Here is a 14,922-nt window from a genome sequence, read left to right as displayed (position 1 = left end):
TCAACGCGCAGTTGGAAACCGCCTCGCTCAGGAAGATGAAGGACTGGAGGATCCTCTTGCTCCAATATCTCCTGACACAGAACAGGAGCATCACAGGAGAAGATAAGGTGGCGACGGGTGTGGGTGAAGGTAAGCAGTATTGTGGCATGCCCTTGCTGACAGACCTGGGTGTTATGATGCGGATCGACCCGTTGGCTCTAATTCATGGACTACGGGAGTTCGTCACGGTGGTGTATGGACCCGTGATGTCATTTGTGTTCCCCGACGTACAAGTAAAGGCATGCAGAAACTCGGAACATGGACTGCCGGAGGAGGGACCTACAGAAACTGCTCCATGAGTCACCCAGGAGGAGGAAGATTGAGGAGACTATGAGGGTATCCTTCCTGAGCACGCTGCCGGAAGAGGAATGGCAGAGATACCAGAGCGAACTTGAGCGTAAGACAGAAGTAACCTGGAACCGAGTGAGCTTCATGGAGAGGACATGGGACGTGATACCTAGATACGGGACGTAGTCCGTAATGAAGGTGGGATTAAATCGTAGAGCCTGATGTTCTGACCGAGTCAGTTACAGAGGACAGTGCCGATGATCAGCAGATCACGAGAAAGTTGCCCGTCAGACGAGCCAAAAAAGGGCTGAAGCGGTTGAAAGGAAAGACAGGAAGCCGAGCCGTGAACCAGAAAGTGGTGAAGTCAAAAGCCAGCACAGTGGTGGCCTCGTTGGCAAGAGTAGCTCGTTCAGGCGAAAGTGGGCAAGGAGATGGTGCGACGCTGGCCGGGGGAGAAAAAGAGAACCTGATACCCCCTATGCTATTGGCAGGTTTGACTAATCCTGGGCTAAGCGTAAGGATGCCCTTTGCTTCGTAGGACTCGTGGTGGATCGTATCCCCACTCCTGCATAAAAACCATTCGGCAAGGGGGAGTTGATTGTGAACGAAACTTCCTGAGGGTACTCCTGGAGCTATATCAGGACATGCCGCTGGCCATACCAAATAAGGAGTCGAACGGCATGGAGATCTACCGCAGGTTGGAAGAAGTGAGGAGGTATTCCAACAAAGAGTTGAAAGTTAGTCGGGAGTTAACTGAAGCAGTCAGGGGACAGAAAGACTATGGAACACTGGGGAAGTCGAAGTTCTTCTAATATGTGTCTGGCATACCGGGGATGGCATGTGACCCCTTCGTGAATGAGGAGGCCAGGGAAGCGTACTTCGACTATGATCAAGTTATAGTACTTGATTTCTGGGTTGAGCGAGTCAAGGAAACTGGCACGTTGATGGTGGAACAACCCAAGCTGAGAATCGTTTTGGAAGAACGACTGGTCGAACCCTCGATTCCCGAGCTGAAGGGGTAAGTGAGTTTTGATTGTGGTTCTTGGGGCGGTCCGTTGAAAACCAGTTTAGTAACCATGTGGGAACTCATGAAGCCTTCTTGGTGTCCACATCCCAACGCCGGTTTAATCTGGGATATGACGGCAGATATTACGTTGGACTTGGATGATGACGCGAGTTTACACGATCTGGCCATGATACACCATCTGCTGGCCATGAGAGTAACGAAGCAGAAGAACAACCCATTCAAGGAACCATCCGAAGGAAGTCCATCGAGTGACTGGCTGAGACAGGGCACCTGTCTAGCTCATAGTAGTGGAACGGACGGACATATGTGCAACTCGGAACATTGCTTGATTACGCTGAGCGAGCAGCATCGCCAATTGGCACAACAATGGACTTGATCGCGGACTGTCATGGAGTAACGGAAGATGACGAGCTCGATAGATTCATTGGAACGCCTAGAGCGTGCGCATGGGCTAGTGACGTCCCTCAGTGTGGAAGTATTCCCTGGAGCACTACAGACAGAGCAAAAGATGGAGGCACAAGATGGAAGCTGGCGAGAAGCTCTGGAAAATGAAATGAATTTGAAGGATAGTGAGGCCTATCAAAGACCTACTGGCTCGAAATACCTGGTGGGTTCGGGCTCCGCACCATATTGCAATAGTAGGTATCCTACGCACATGGTGGTCATGGACGCGAAGACACAGCAGGTGTTGGTTGACCAACTCTTCTCTGTGCCAAAATGCGTGAGGTTGGCCAGAATGTCGGAAAGGTCGTATTATTTATTGGCAAAGATCATTCGGGCCGTCCCGAAGAGATCTGAAGGCGAGTTGCAAGACGTAGTGGGCGAAGCGTTCATGAGATTGAACGAGGGTAATGTGAGTGAATTCCAGAAGCAGAAAGCGAGTGGAGCGTTACCCACTGAATTCCCCACCATAGAAGAAAAGGACGATGTGCATAGAATAATGATGAAAGTAGAACCGTTGCTGGGAGCCTCAGAGTACCGGACCCGAAGGAATATATTAATGACCCATGGGGAGTATCCTTGTCACTGCCTGGCGCAGACATTATGGTACCCCAAACGCGGGAATCTGGTGTTAGTTTGGGACATCGGGAGCGAAAGGTGAATGTAGACTTGCTACCTTGTTGCAAACCGAGGCTCTTAGAGCAGGAGAGTTGGGGGACGGTCCGCAACTCCATGGACATGTTGGAAAAAAGTTCTAGAAGACAGTGAAACTGAAGAACAGGATGGAGAAGCAATGGAATGACGAAGAGTGAAGAGTAAAGAGAGAAGGAGAAAAACTTGATTGTCTTTCTGCGGTGAAACTGATACTAATCAACCAAGTTTGATTATTGAAATTGTTAAATTTTTTGTTTTGATTTACCTTGGTCAGACCAAACTTTGAAAATTGTTGCAGTTGTTGAAATTGTTGAAAGAAAGTTTTAGTTGTGCTACTTATATATGTATATAGAACATAGGTGAGTATTTTTACCTATTTAAACACGACTGATGTTTTTAACCTGTGTAAGACACGTGTTCACTGTGTGGCAACCTGGCAAGTTTAGGTAAGCTCGCTCGAAGAGGGTGAGTACCTCAATAACTTTAATAGCCGCAGAGTTTCTTAGTTTTTATATTGAGGATGAGAGCATAAATAACTGATTATACTTGGTGAGTGACGTTAAGTTAAATTTAACGGGTGCGTGGCCGTGCCACGTCCCAAGTTTTTAACCAGCAAGAGCGAAAAGATTTTTTTTGGCTAGATGACACAAGTAGTCAGAAAAGAAATTTTATCTAGGACACTCCTCATGGTGCAAATTTTGTGAAAATGTTGAAAGGCAGTGAGATGTAGTATGATTCCATTTGTGACCCGTAGTGAGTTGAGGTGCAGTAGATAAATTTCATTTTCTAATGCGATTTGTAAGGTTGATTATAGAGAACTGGAACACTACTTGACGATAACCCGTTGTTATGCGATCAATAGGGACAATGATGGGAACTGTCCGGGGAGTATGTGCCATTCTGCAAGATTGGCACAGCGCAACCTTCCGGCGAAACACAAGAAAACGATTAAAGGCCTTAACGACAAAAAAAAAGCTGCGAAGGAGGATAGAAATATTCTAGAAGTTTTTTTTTCTTCAAAACTTCGATTGTCGAACGAATATTTCTCAGAAATACCAAAAACGGCCATTTTGCCTGAAAAAGGTGGAAAAGTCAGAACAACAGCAAATATAGTGAAAACAGTAGCACGAGAAAGACAAAAACACAAAGTCTCTTATCTTGACGATCACGCACGATAAGACCCTTAGCAGATGAAAATAGCGAGAAGGGAGGCTTCAGTGGGGAATGAATATTGAGCAGTATCCTCCCGTGCCACGAATTGGGAGTGATAACGACGTTATCTCGAGGAAATCACGGAAGCGGAGGCTCGGCCCCCCAGAGACTAATATATGGTAAAAGACTATAGTAAACTAACTTTTTAGCTACTCTGATGCCATAATACTTTGAATTAACCCCGGTATTGTTTGATATTTTAGAATATGAGTAGCTAGAAAGAGGAAAGGGTCAATCCATCTCCAATGGATTTAACATAAAACTGTCGACAAAAAAATAGTAAAATAGGCTATTCGAGCCGTGTTTTTAATAGCAATAACGTAGTCTGAGGATCCGAGACTCAGCTATGTGGTTGTGTTCGCATGTAAACGAAAGCTGATCAAAAGTCGTTTGACTGATGGCCTAAAAATAGTAACCTTTTACTTAGCCCTAAACAGACCAGAAAATCAACTGGCAAGGTCGAGACGGTGAAAAACGAGTAGAACTAAGGTAACTGACGCTTGCCAGTCGTTAATAGGTAATTTTTCTACGCTCCATCGCTGTGTAGTATTTGGGCGAATGTTACATTGCACAATGGTCTGTGAAGTAATATAGTCCTTAACAGCATCATGAAACTCTCCAAAGTTATTCTAGAATTGGGATTGAAATTGGCCAAAAATGTTTGAAATTTGGCTTTTGCGAATTGGAATTCGAATTGAGAATTGGAATTGGAATTGAAAGCCCTGCCTACAGGGTTCCGAATTTCAATTTTTGGGGGAAATTGAAAAAAAAAAAGGTTTTCGCTACTAAGTGCATCATCAAGATTTTTACATTAAATTTGTCTAATTGAGGAAAGAAACGTATGAATCTATGCTGGAATCATTGTTGCAATCTCAGTTGTTGAGAATAGAGGTGGTTATACTGAAAATTATTATACTGAGGGAACTGAACAAAAAATTACTTGCCATGATCGAAGGAGACGAGATAAGTGATCAACTATATTCTAAGATTAGGTCAATAGGGGGGCAACCCGCCCGTTTGTAAGGTTTAGCTACGGTGCACATGGCTGAGACACCCCTACGATCAACACTATCACTTCCGGGCAGCTCATATGAGCATGTTAACAAAACGGTTGCAAAAATTTTTGACAATATCGATGGAGCCAATAAATAAACTAATTTTAAAGATGCCAAATAAACAATTGAAAACATTGATCTAAATCCGGATGAAAACACGAAATCTCTTGATATGAAAAGTTTGTACACTGAGGTTCCCCTGAAGAAAGCTATTGAGATTGCCTGACAGATGCTGTACGGTCAGGAAGTCTCCTCCTGAAATTCATACAGCAACCATGAAAAATGTTTTAAAAATGGCGGCCAGCAAAGTATATTTCAAGTGTAATGATTCATGGTATGTGCAAGTGGATAGTCTAGCAATGGGCGCTTCCCGCACTGTAATTCTGGTAAATCTATGGCTGAAAGAGTACGAGTTTGCTCCGAGACAAGAAATACCGGTTTGACCAGAGATACAGCCAATGAATGACAAAAACGGTTTGTACCCATGTTGCCGCAGTAAAGTAACATATAGATCAAAGGGGGTTGAATGCGAGAGTTGCCGAAACTAGTAATCTAAAATGCGGGAAAATATCCGATGATGAGTTATCATCAATAACCGAGATAGTCTGGTACTGTGAAATCTGCTGCCGCGCTAAGAACAAGGAGAAGGATGCTCCACAAGTAAAATTGTTCCTCAGGTTTGTAGATGACATAGTTGGAACAGTCAGAGTTGAGCCGAGTTGTGTTCTCCAAAGCCGCCAATTCTCTTCATCCAAATCTGCAGTTCACTCTAGAGGAAACTAAGTCAGAGGGGAATTTGCCGTTCCTGGATTTGAACATAAATGTATTGCAGGATAGCGGTGTAATCTGCAATTGGTATCAAAAACCATCAGATACTGGGATTATACTGAGCTACAAAAAAAAAATGCTGCTCCCAATGCAGTTTAAGCGTAGTGTTATCCAAGGTACTGTACGAAGAGTTTTTGGTATTACCTCTCACTGGGAGCAATTTGAGAAGCCTATGGAAACTAATAGGGCGCAATGGCTGGCAAATCAGTACATTGAAAATTGGTCCGCAAAGGTGTCGGCAGAAGCGCTGTGCAAAACCATCGAGGGTAAGGGCAAGCCCCTGGATAGTGAGAGGAGATTCTCAACTCAATCACCAAAGGATGTGAAGCCCTCAAGGTCAATGCTGATGGTGCGATATAGAGGTAACCAAATCCAATACTTTGCAGGCAGTTTACGGAATTTAACCAATGCTCAAGTGGTTTTCAACACAAGAGAACTAGAATTATGTTTACCATCACTGAAATCAGAATTTGCTAATGATCTCAAGTCGAGAGTGGTTTATGAAGTGTCATGTAGTGGATCAACTTCCACCTTTGCCGGGAAAACCGTTCGACATTTGACCACTAGAGTTGAGATACATAAGAAAACAGGTTCACAGGTGGGCCTTCACCTTTAGCAATGCAATGTTGAAGGAATTAGCGCATATCTTAGTTCAGCATTTATAGACAGGTCAAACACCCAAGCAAAACTGTCAACACTAGCGGCAATAAATATCAGGCTAGAGAAACCGGGCTTGAACAAGCGCGATGAATTTGGTAGCAGGGAGATAACACTGAAATATTGATACAAAACATTTTTGATTTTTCTTTTAAAACTCACATGTCCTAATCGAAATTATGACACAAAAACTTCCAGACCATTTAATTAAAAACTGTCTAATTAAATATAGAGGTAAAAAGTATTTTAATCTAAATAGTAATTTTAGAAGTCAACTTTGATTGGCTAATTTTTAGCATGATAGCACAAAGCCAAAACATAAGTGATTTATTGTAACCAACATTTGTAAATTGTTGTTTTATTGTCATTTAGATTAGTTCATTGTAAAAATCCTGACGATGCACATAGTTGCGAAAACGTTTCAAATTTATTTTTCATCAAAAATCTCTTCATAAAAACGTCCATCTTTAAAACTACAAAGAGATGAGCAGTCATACAAGGAGGCCAGATTATTCCAAAAGCCCCAAACTAACGGGATGGATTTTTTAAAATATGAAAAGAAAAATTAAATTTAAATTTTCTGAAAAATATTTGAATAAATTGCAAAAAATGTCATATCTTGAAAAAAAAGAAAGAGTTGACCAATTATGCATGAAAATTTGCTGCTCCTGAAGGTACCCTGACAGCTCCCAACTGCATAGTAAGGTGTTTCAAAATTGGAACATACAATTATACTTATGTTTTCAGATAATTTACTGAAAAACTAACAACGAACAACATATCTTGAAAACGGGGCTCTGATTTGCAGTTCGACGCTAACTCTGCAAACAATTCTAAATCGATTTTAAATCTACCATTTTTCTTTGGCTTGATCTTAGCTTCTCCAAATCATGAGGTCTCTCCTAAAAACTAGTCTATAGCTCCTCAGTTTTTCCTATTATTTTGGTTCAGCCGAGAAAATTAACCATAAACCAGAGATCGATCACCTTTCACCTGTTTCTAACTCCTCAATATGAAATACTTCTTTGTAAGTTAAAATACTTTAACAATATAACTAAAGAGCTAAAAGTTAAATGAAAACAGTTCTTAAGCTCAACGACGGAAGTTACTTGTTTCTGAGTAATCGTTAGAGATGTGTCTTTTTCATCACCATAACAAGAAACTTTACAAAGTTTTTCTGCTCAATTTTCATGATTGGCGAAATGAACTCGGTAAAAATTGAACTGCACAAGGTTACCACTCAGAATGCGTCTTTTTCTCCTGTGAATAACTAGGTGCACTTCGTGATATCTTGCCCTTAGCCTAATTGTTGTGATAAACTTATTAAATAGTTTTCAAATTTGTTATGGTCGGAGAGACGCAGACAACGGCAACCAAACGACGGGGATCGATGAATACAACTGACAAATGCGGAAAGAGCAAGCAGGCCGACAACCTCGGTGACGACGGCATTTGGATTAATTGCGAGCACTGCCGACGTTGTTTCCACGCTTTTTGTGCAGATATATCGAAAGAACTTTTCTTGCTTATCAAACCAATCAACAAATCGAGTGTCAGAAAGAAATTGCAAGCAGACTACATTGATTACGATTCTTTGAAAAACGATATCATTTCTTCGGTCACGGAAGCTCTAGCAAGCTCTCTGGCCAACGAACAACAACAGAGAAACTATGCAGACGCGACTGCCTCTGAAGCAACTGGAGCACAAGTGGCTCGAACAACTCAAGTGCAGAACTATGTTTCACAGAGAAATCAATACGAAATCTGCATTGATGAAATATCCAAACTTGATGCCCCTAATGCAGCAGAACAAATTCAGAATGACCGCCAGACCATATCGAATATGCTCACATACCTAGATGAAGGTCATGAGCTCGGACATATCGACAATATTGAACGACTTTTAAGATTTGACATGAAAACAAAAACGGCCACCAACAATTCTCGTAAGGTTCAAAACAGAATTTGTCCCAAGAAAGATATTAGCGAAAGCGTATCTGATGGAAGATTATGACAAAAATTCTACATTTCCCCGTCTTTTTTGGAAAGTGACAGGAAAATAGAACAGATTTTGCAAAAAACGACGTGAACTAATTGACGTAGAAAAAGTTGAAAGACAAGTTTTTTAAGTCCGCAATTTGAAACTGTATCACAGGAAAAAGTTAGTCGAAATAGACTGACTATCACCAAGTTCACGAACTCAGGCGAGTGTACAAGGACATCTTTCTTTTTTTTAACAATAAACGCACAATCTATTGCTAAATTCAATGCAATTGATTGTTTAAGGGTAGAAGCAATTGCATATAAACCTTCAGTAATCACTGTGATAGAATCATGCTTGAAAAATTCCAAGTTTTAATGAAATATTGGGGTACACTTTTTCCGCAGAGACAGATCACATAAGAGTGGTGGTGGTATCTTGATGTACTTGAAACATGATTTTGAAGTTTTTCAGCACATTAAACCAAATTTCAACAATTTTGACTATCAAATAATCCACTGTCAGTTTCAACGAACAACTTACCTGGTGGTTTCGTAATATCACCCCCAGTACACAATTACGAAGAGAAAGATCTCATAAACGACATATCACAGAATACATGGTTGTTACTGAAGAAATTAGAATCAACTACATTTTAGTTATCACAGGTGAAGCAATCAGACTAGATCTCTCAATTTTCACAGAAGAGTTCCAGTTGACCAACATCGTTCGTGAACCAACACGAGGAGACCGCTCTCTGGATTTGTTTCTCACAAATAGACCTCGGTATTACTCGGTCGAAGTTTTTAGTTCAACCGTTCAGACTGACCACAATGCTATTTTTGCTAAACCAACACAATTGCACATTGTCCCTCCTATCAGACGTACACACCATCTTCTTGACCGTCGTCGTCAAAACAAAGAAGCACTCCAGAAAGCAATCCTGAAATTTAATTGGGCAGAAGTTCTAGAACAAGATCTAGACAATGTGTATACACAATTCACTGAAAAAAGGTACTTGCAGAATTACAGAAGAAAATTCCGGTTATAAAAGTGAATATGTCTGACAGAGATCCACAACATGTGTCTCCGCTAATAAAAAACACTTCTTAAACGGCGTACTCGCTATTTCAGACAACGTCGCCTCAGAGATGCTAACAACCTATCAGAACGAGTAGGAACTCTGATCGCCAGAAACAGATCTAGTGAGTTGGCAGAATCGTCACGCGGCACTTCAAAATGGTGGCAAAAAGTGAAAGACATTTTTAAGCGTGCCATTAAAAAACCAGAAAAGGTGAGACCCGAAGAGTTGAATGAGTATTTTGCCGATATAAACACTGACCCGAGCTATATATTTACTCCAAAGAGAACTACTGTAACGGAAATCCCCCCAATTAACACTGCAGAAATTCATCAAGCACTGAAACGGCTGAAGAAAATGGCTAGTAGACCGGATGGACTACCCCTGTGGTTCTTGAAGGAATATGCAGACGAACTCAGTCCTATAATAGCAACAATTTTTAACCGATCAACCATCGAACGAAAAGTTGCAATTCTTATGAAATTTGCTAACATTTTACCGATTCCAAAGAAAAACAACTCCAAAACGTGTGGTGACTATCGCCCAGTGTCAGTGACCCCTATTCTGGCTCGTTTGTTAGAATGAATTTTTGTGCATACGTATTTGGCACCTGTCATAGAATCTCATCTCTCCAATTCGCAGTTTGCTTTTAGGAAAGGAAGTTCCTCTGAAACCTGCCTTCTACAGATACAGCACCATATAGTTGAGAATCTAGGCAAGAAACGATGCAGATACGTGCGGACATTTCTGGTTGACTTTTCAAAAGCGTTTGATTTGGTGAATCACAACCTATTGCTAGATAAAATTGCCAAGTTGCCTTTGCCATCAGTAGTTTTTAGTTGGTTCGTAGATTTTCTCGCAGATCGACAACAAAGAGTTGTTTTTGATGAACAGACAACGAACTTTTTGCCTATCAACAGAGGAATACCACAAGGAACCGTCGGTGGAGCTCTGCTTTTTGCTTTTTTCGTGGAAGATTTGAAACCAAAAAACAGCCATGCTAGATTATCCAAGTATGCTGACGATGGCACTTTAACGCTCCCGGTGTATGATGACCATGGAAAGAGCTCACATGAAGAAATGAACAATATCCAGACTTGGTGTCAGCAAAATTCAACGGAAGTCAATTTGAGTAAAACAAAAGAAATGGTGTGCTCATTTTCGAAGAGTATTTTGAGCAACTTACCCAACGCTCTGTTGAAGATAGAGCAAATTATGTCGGCCAAACTACTTGGCTATATATTTCAGTATGATGTGAAACCCATAAGCTCACTTAGAGATGATTTGGAAAGAAATAGCTCGGAAAATGTACCTGCTCAGAAAGTACGGTGTGCAGACAAGTGGCTTGCAATTGCTCTTTCATTCCTGGATTAAAAGTCGCCTAACGTATTGTTCCACAGTCTGTGGGAATGCATCAAGCACTGAAGTATCCAAAATCGACAGAGTACTGAAAATGCTCACAGATCGAATTATTCAAAAGAAGAACTAACAGTACGCAACATAATTTCACGAAGAGACGAAGTCTTATTCCAGAAGATCAAGAAAAATGGGTCACACCTCCTACAAGGTTTGCTGCCTGCGCTACGGGAAAGTAATAATAACACTTGTCCCACTCGTGGACGAACTCGCTACATGCTGCCGATGATTTGTACGGAATTATTCAAAAAAACTGTTTATAATTAGGTGCTTGTTTGTCACATTTTAACTCCAGTCGTTTTGTTACTTGAGAACATGATTTTAATTAAGATTTTTTTGTCTTGTCTTGTCGTTTTTCTGGAAGTATGTTTTTTTTGCGATTGAATTTTATGATTTTGATTTTTGACGTTTAAAAAAAAAAAAAAGTTTGAACAATTAAAAACAACTTTGTAACTTCTTTTTTACTCTTAACTTTCCGGTTCATTTACAAGACTCGCCAATTTTGTCGTATTGTGCTTTTTTTGCGGTCAAAACTCCTTTCATTTTTGTCGAATGACTAGTAATTTGAGCAGAATATAGCACGTAGCGCTCTACCGGTAGGATCAGCCCACATAAGATGGTAACTGGACACGAGAAAGCAATTCCTTTATCATTTTTTATTGGTAACCTGCTATTGGTATCAAAAACCAACAGATACTGGGACTATACTAAACAATAAAAGCTGCGCCCCAACGCAGTTGAAGCGTAGTGTTATCCAAGGCACTGCACGAAGAGTTTTGGTAGTACCTCTCACTGGGACCAATTTGACAAGGCTATGGAAACTAATAGGGCTTAATGGCTGACAAATCAGTACATCGAAAATTGGTCCGCAAAGGTGGCGGCAGAAGCGCTGTGCAAAACCATCGAGGGTAAGGGCAAGCCCCTGGATAGTGAGAGGAGATTGTCAACTCAATCACCAAAGGATGTGAAGCCCTCAATGCTGATGGTGCGATATAGAGGTAACCAAAGCCAATACTTTGCAGGCAGTTTACGAAATTTAACCAACGCTCAAGTGGTTTTCACCACAAGAGAACTAGAATCATGTTTACCATCACTGAAATCAGAATTTGCTAATGATCTCAACTCGAGAGTGGTTTATGAACTATCATGTAGTGGATCAACTTTCACCTTTGTCGGACAAACTGTTCAACATTTGACCACTAGAGTTCAGGAACATAAGAAAACAGGTTCACCGGAGGGCCTTCACATTTAGGAATGCAATGTTGAAGGAAATAGCGCAGATTTTAGTAGAACAATTATAGATGGGTCAAACACCCAAACAAAACTGTCAACACTAGAGGCAATAAATAACAGGCTACAGAAACCGGGCTTGAACAAGCGCGATGAATTTGGTAGCAGGGAGATAACACTGAAATATTGATTTCAAAACATTTTTGTTTTTCTTTTAAAACGTACATGTCTAAGTCGAAATTATGACACAAAAACTTCCAGACAAATTGATTAAAAACTGTCTAATTAATTATAATTAATTATGTCTAATTAATTAATTATGTCTAATTAATTAATGTAAAAAGTTTGTTAATCTAAATAGTAATTTTAGAAGTCAACTTTGATTGACTAATTTTTTAACATGATGGCTGGAAGCCAAAACATATGTGATTTATTGTAACAAACATTTGTAAATTGTTGTTTTATTGTCATTTAGGTTAGTTCATTGTAAAAATCCTGACGATGCACATGCTTGCAAAAACGTTTGAAATCTATTTTTATCAAAAATCTCTCCATAAAAAAGCCCATCTTCAAAATTACAAAGAGATGAGCAGTCATATGTGGAGGCCCGATTATTCCAAAAGCCCCCAACTAACGGGATTGATTTTTTGAAATATGAAAAAAAAATTAAATTTAAAATTTCTGAAAAATATTTGAAAAAATTGCAAAAAATGTCATACCTTGAAAAAAAAAGAAAGAATTTACCAGTTATGCATGAAGATTTGCATTTCCTGAAGGTACTCTGACAGCTCCCAACTGCATGGTAAGGTGTTTCAAAAATAGTACCTACAATTAAATTTATGTTTTCTGGAAATTTACTGAAAAACTAACAACGAACATCATATCTTGAAAACGTGGCTCTGATTTGCAGTTCGAGGCTAACTCTGCAAACAATTCTAAATCGATTTTAAATCTACCATTTCTCTTTGGTTTCTGTTATATCTTTAGTTGTTATTGAACCTATAATACTCAAGGAATGAACTGAGGGCCAATTCCAACCATTCACGGTACGGAAATTGTTGGTGGTGAACTGGGAAAACTGGAAAGTTTCCGAATTTTGGGCCATAAATAAAAAAAACAGTGACTCCTGAGAAGCAGACCTATCTGTTAAAGAATCCAAAGGGGTACTAACTTCTCCAGAGAAGGGTCCGCAAAGACAGCCAGTCAGTTGACTGCACTAGTATACTTTTGGTCTTTGTTCACGTATGTTCTCTGAATAGTCTTCGTACAACACCCGTTGCTTCAAAATTCTTCTCAGTCTACTGAGAGCTGGTTCGTTTAGGTGGACGTGATCTCGTTCAGACACGTGGTTCTCACAGTAGATTTGATCGGATAGGCCCCGGAAAACCCAGCGAGTTTCGGTGCTTTTCTTTTCTAGTTTTCGATTAACTGCAAAATGTCTGATGAGTTCGTGGTCCTGAACCAGTTCACGTTCAGATTCGGGGGGAAAGCGAGCTGGTATACCGAGTACAAAAACACGTTTGCTTACGTTCAGCAGCTCGTTTGATAATTTGACAATGCGTTCTGTTATGTCGTCAACGCTTTCAGTTGACGGCAAATACCCGTTATAGAGATCGTTTCCAACCGCAAAAATTACAATCTTGTTGTACTGATCTTTAGCTGGTACAAACCGGTAGAGGTCGCGTAACTGTGATCCAGGCAAACAGAAGATGTTGCTGAAGTCCAGGCGTTTTGCTTGTGTATCCGCAATCAACAAACTTTTGTTGGGGCTATCATTGAATATATGAAATCTCATTAATAGATAGGGACCACCACGGCTGTCTCGAATTGAGTTAATCTGAAAAAGTCTATTTAACAAGTTTATGTGTTTTTTTAATCGACCCCGTTTCGGTTCTTTAGCAGATAGGTCTCCTTCTCAGGAGTCACTGTTCTGAAGGCGACCCCCTTCACTTCTCTCTTTCCGCATAAGGCTTAGCAAATTGGTATCCTTTCCAGGATTCCTTGCCCTGAAGCCTCAAAGAAACAGAAATATAATATCGTGATAAACTTTCATCGGCAGTCACATAAATCAAACCTATCCACTCAAAATACAATCACAAAAGCAAAAAAAGTCGTGAATCAAAACAAACAATAAATTGCGAGACATGTACCTCCGCCATCGATAGCAAAACCATGTCATACCACTGCATAGCTTCTGGTGAACACATGCATTTAACATCAAAATTTACTGGCCTGTCACATGATGTTATCTTTGGGCTAAGCACTGTTATTCACAATTTACTACTATTCTGCCAGGGTTGCGTAGAACTAAAGAAGAAAGACTAGATAATTGACCAAATAAGTAGCTCAAAAGAAAAACCCGAACAAAAAAGAACTCAAAGAGAATAAGAAAACTCTAGGAAATGAAGTGGAAGAAATCAAAAATAACTTGAATGTCAATAATCTGTTTGTTCAGTAACAGTTACAAGGGCTTAAAAAACTTGGATAACAAGAAATTTCCCCCGTCTGAACCAAAAGTAACACAGCTACCCCAAAAACCAAAGCAAATTAACAAAGAAACTTTTGACCAAATAAGACTGCGAGGAATACCAGAACTCAGGTTAGACAACATTCGGGAGCGATTCAATCATGACATCAATGAGGCAAAATCAATATTTGCACATCTTGCAGTAGAGGGCAATTTTAAGGAACTCAAAAGAATAGAAAAATATACCGAAGGAAGAAATCAATATATTGTTATCACGCTAAACAGCCAACATGCTAAACGCCTTATTCTTTTCTCATTAAGCAAACTCAAAACATTTTCAAATCCAGTGTATGCAAGCGAAGAGCTCACACCAGATGAATACGAACTGGTGAACAAACTATTAACAGAACGACGAAAATTTATAAACCAAAATAATGATCCAAAAAAGCTATATATACCAAAATTAGTACTACAAAAAGAAATAAACAATGAATGGGTCAACCTAGATCAAACTAACAATAAACAAAATTGATCACCATCAAACCC

General features: G+C 40.1%; 2 protein-coding genes across 2 annotated transcripts in view; one reads left to right on the top strand and one right to left on the bottom strand.

The window, feature by feature from the left end:
• LOC134840172 (ribose-phosphate pyrophosphokinase 1-like) overlaps window positions 1-14,922 on the bottom strand; it is a 355,756-nt gene that overhangs the window by 64,100 nt on the left and 276,734 nt on the right. The window lies entirely within an intron of this gene.
• The window catches only part of LOC134840173 (very long chain fatty acid elongase 2-like), a 392,967-nt gene continuing 385,553 nt past the window's right edge, over window positions 7,509-14,922 (top strand). Inside the window, exon 1 of the mRNA XM_063855886.1 lies at window positions 7,509-7,532. The gene's annotated coding sequence lies outside the window, so the exon portion shown is untranslated. The remainder of the gene's footprint in view (window positions 7,533-14,922) is intronic.

The sequence above is a fragment of the Symsagittifera roscoffensis genome, chromosome 2 (assembly GCF_963678635.1).
Source record: "Symsagittifera roscoffensis chromosome 2, txSymRosc1.1, whole genome shotgun sequence".
Lineage (NCBI taxonomy): Eukaryota > Metazoa > Xenacoelomorpha > Acoela > Convolutidae > Symsagittifera > Symsagittifera roscoffensis.
The sequence above is the reverse complement of the archived record's forward strand: the minus strand, read 5'-3'. Positions and strand labels throughout refer to the sequence as shown.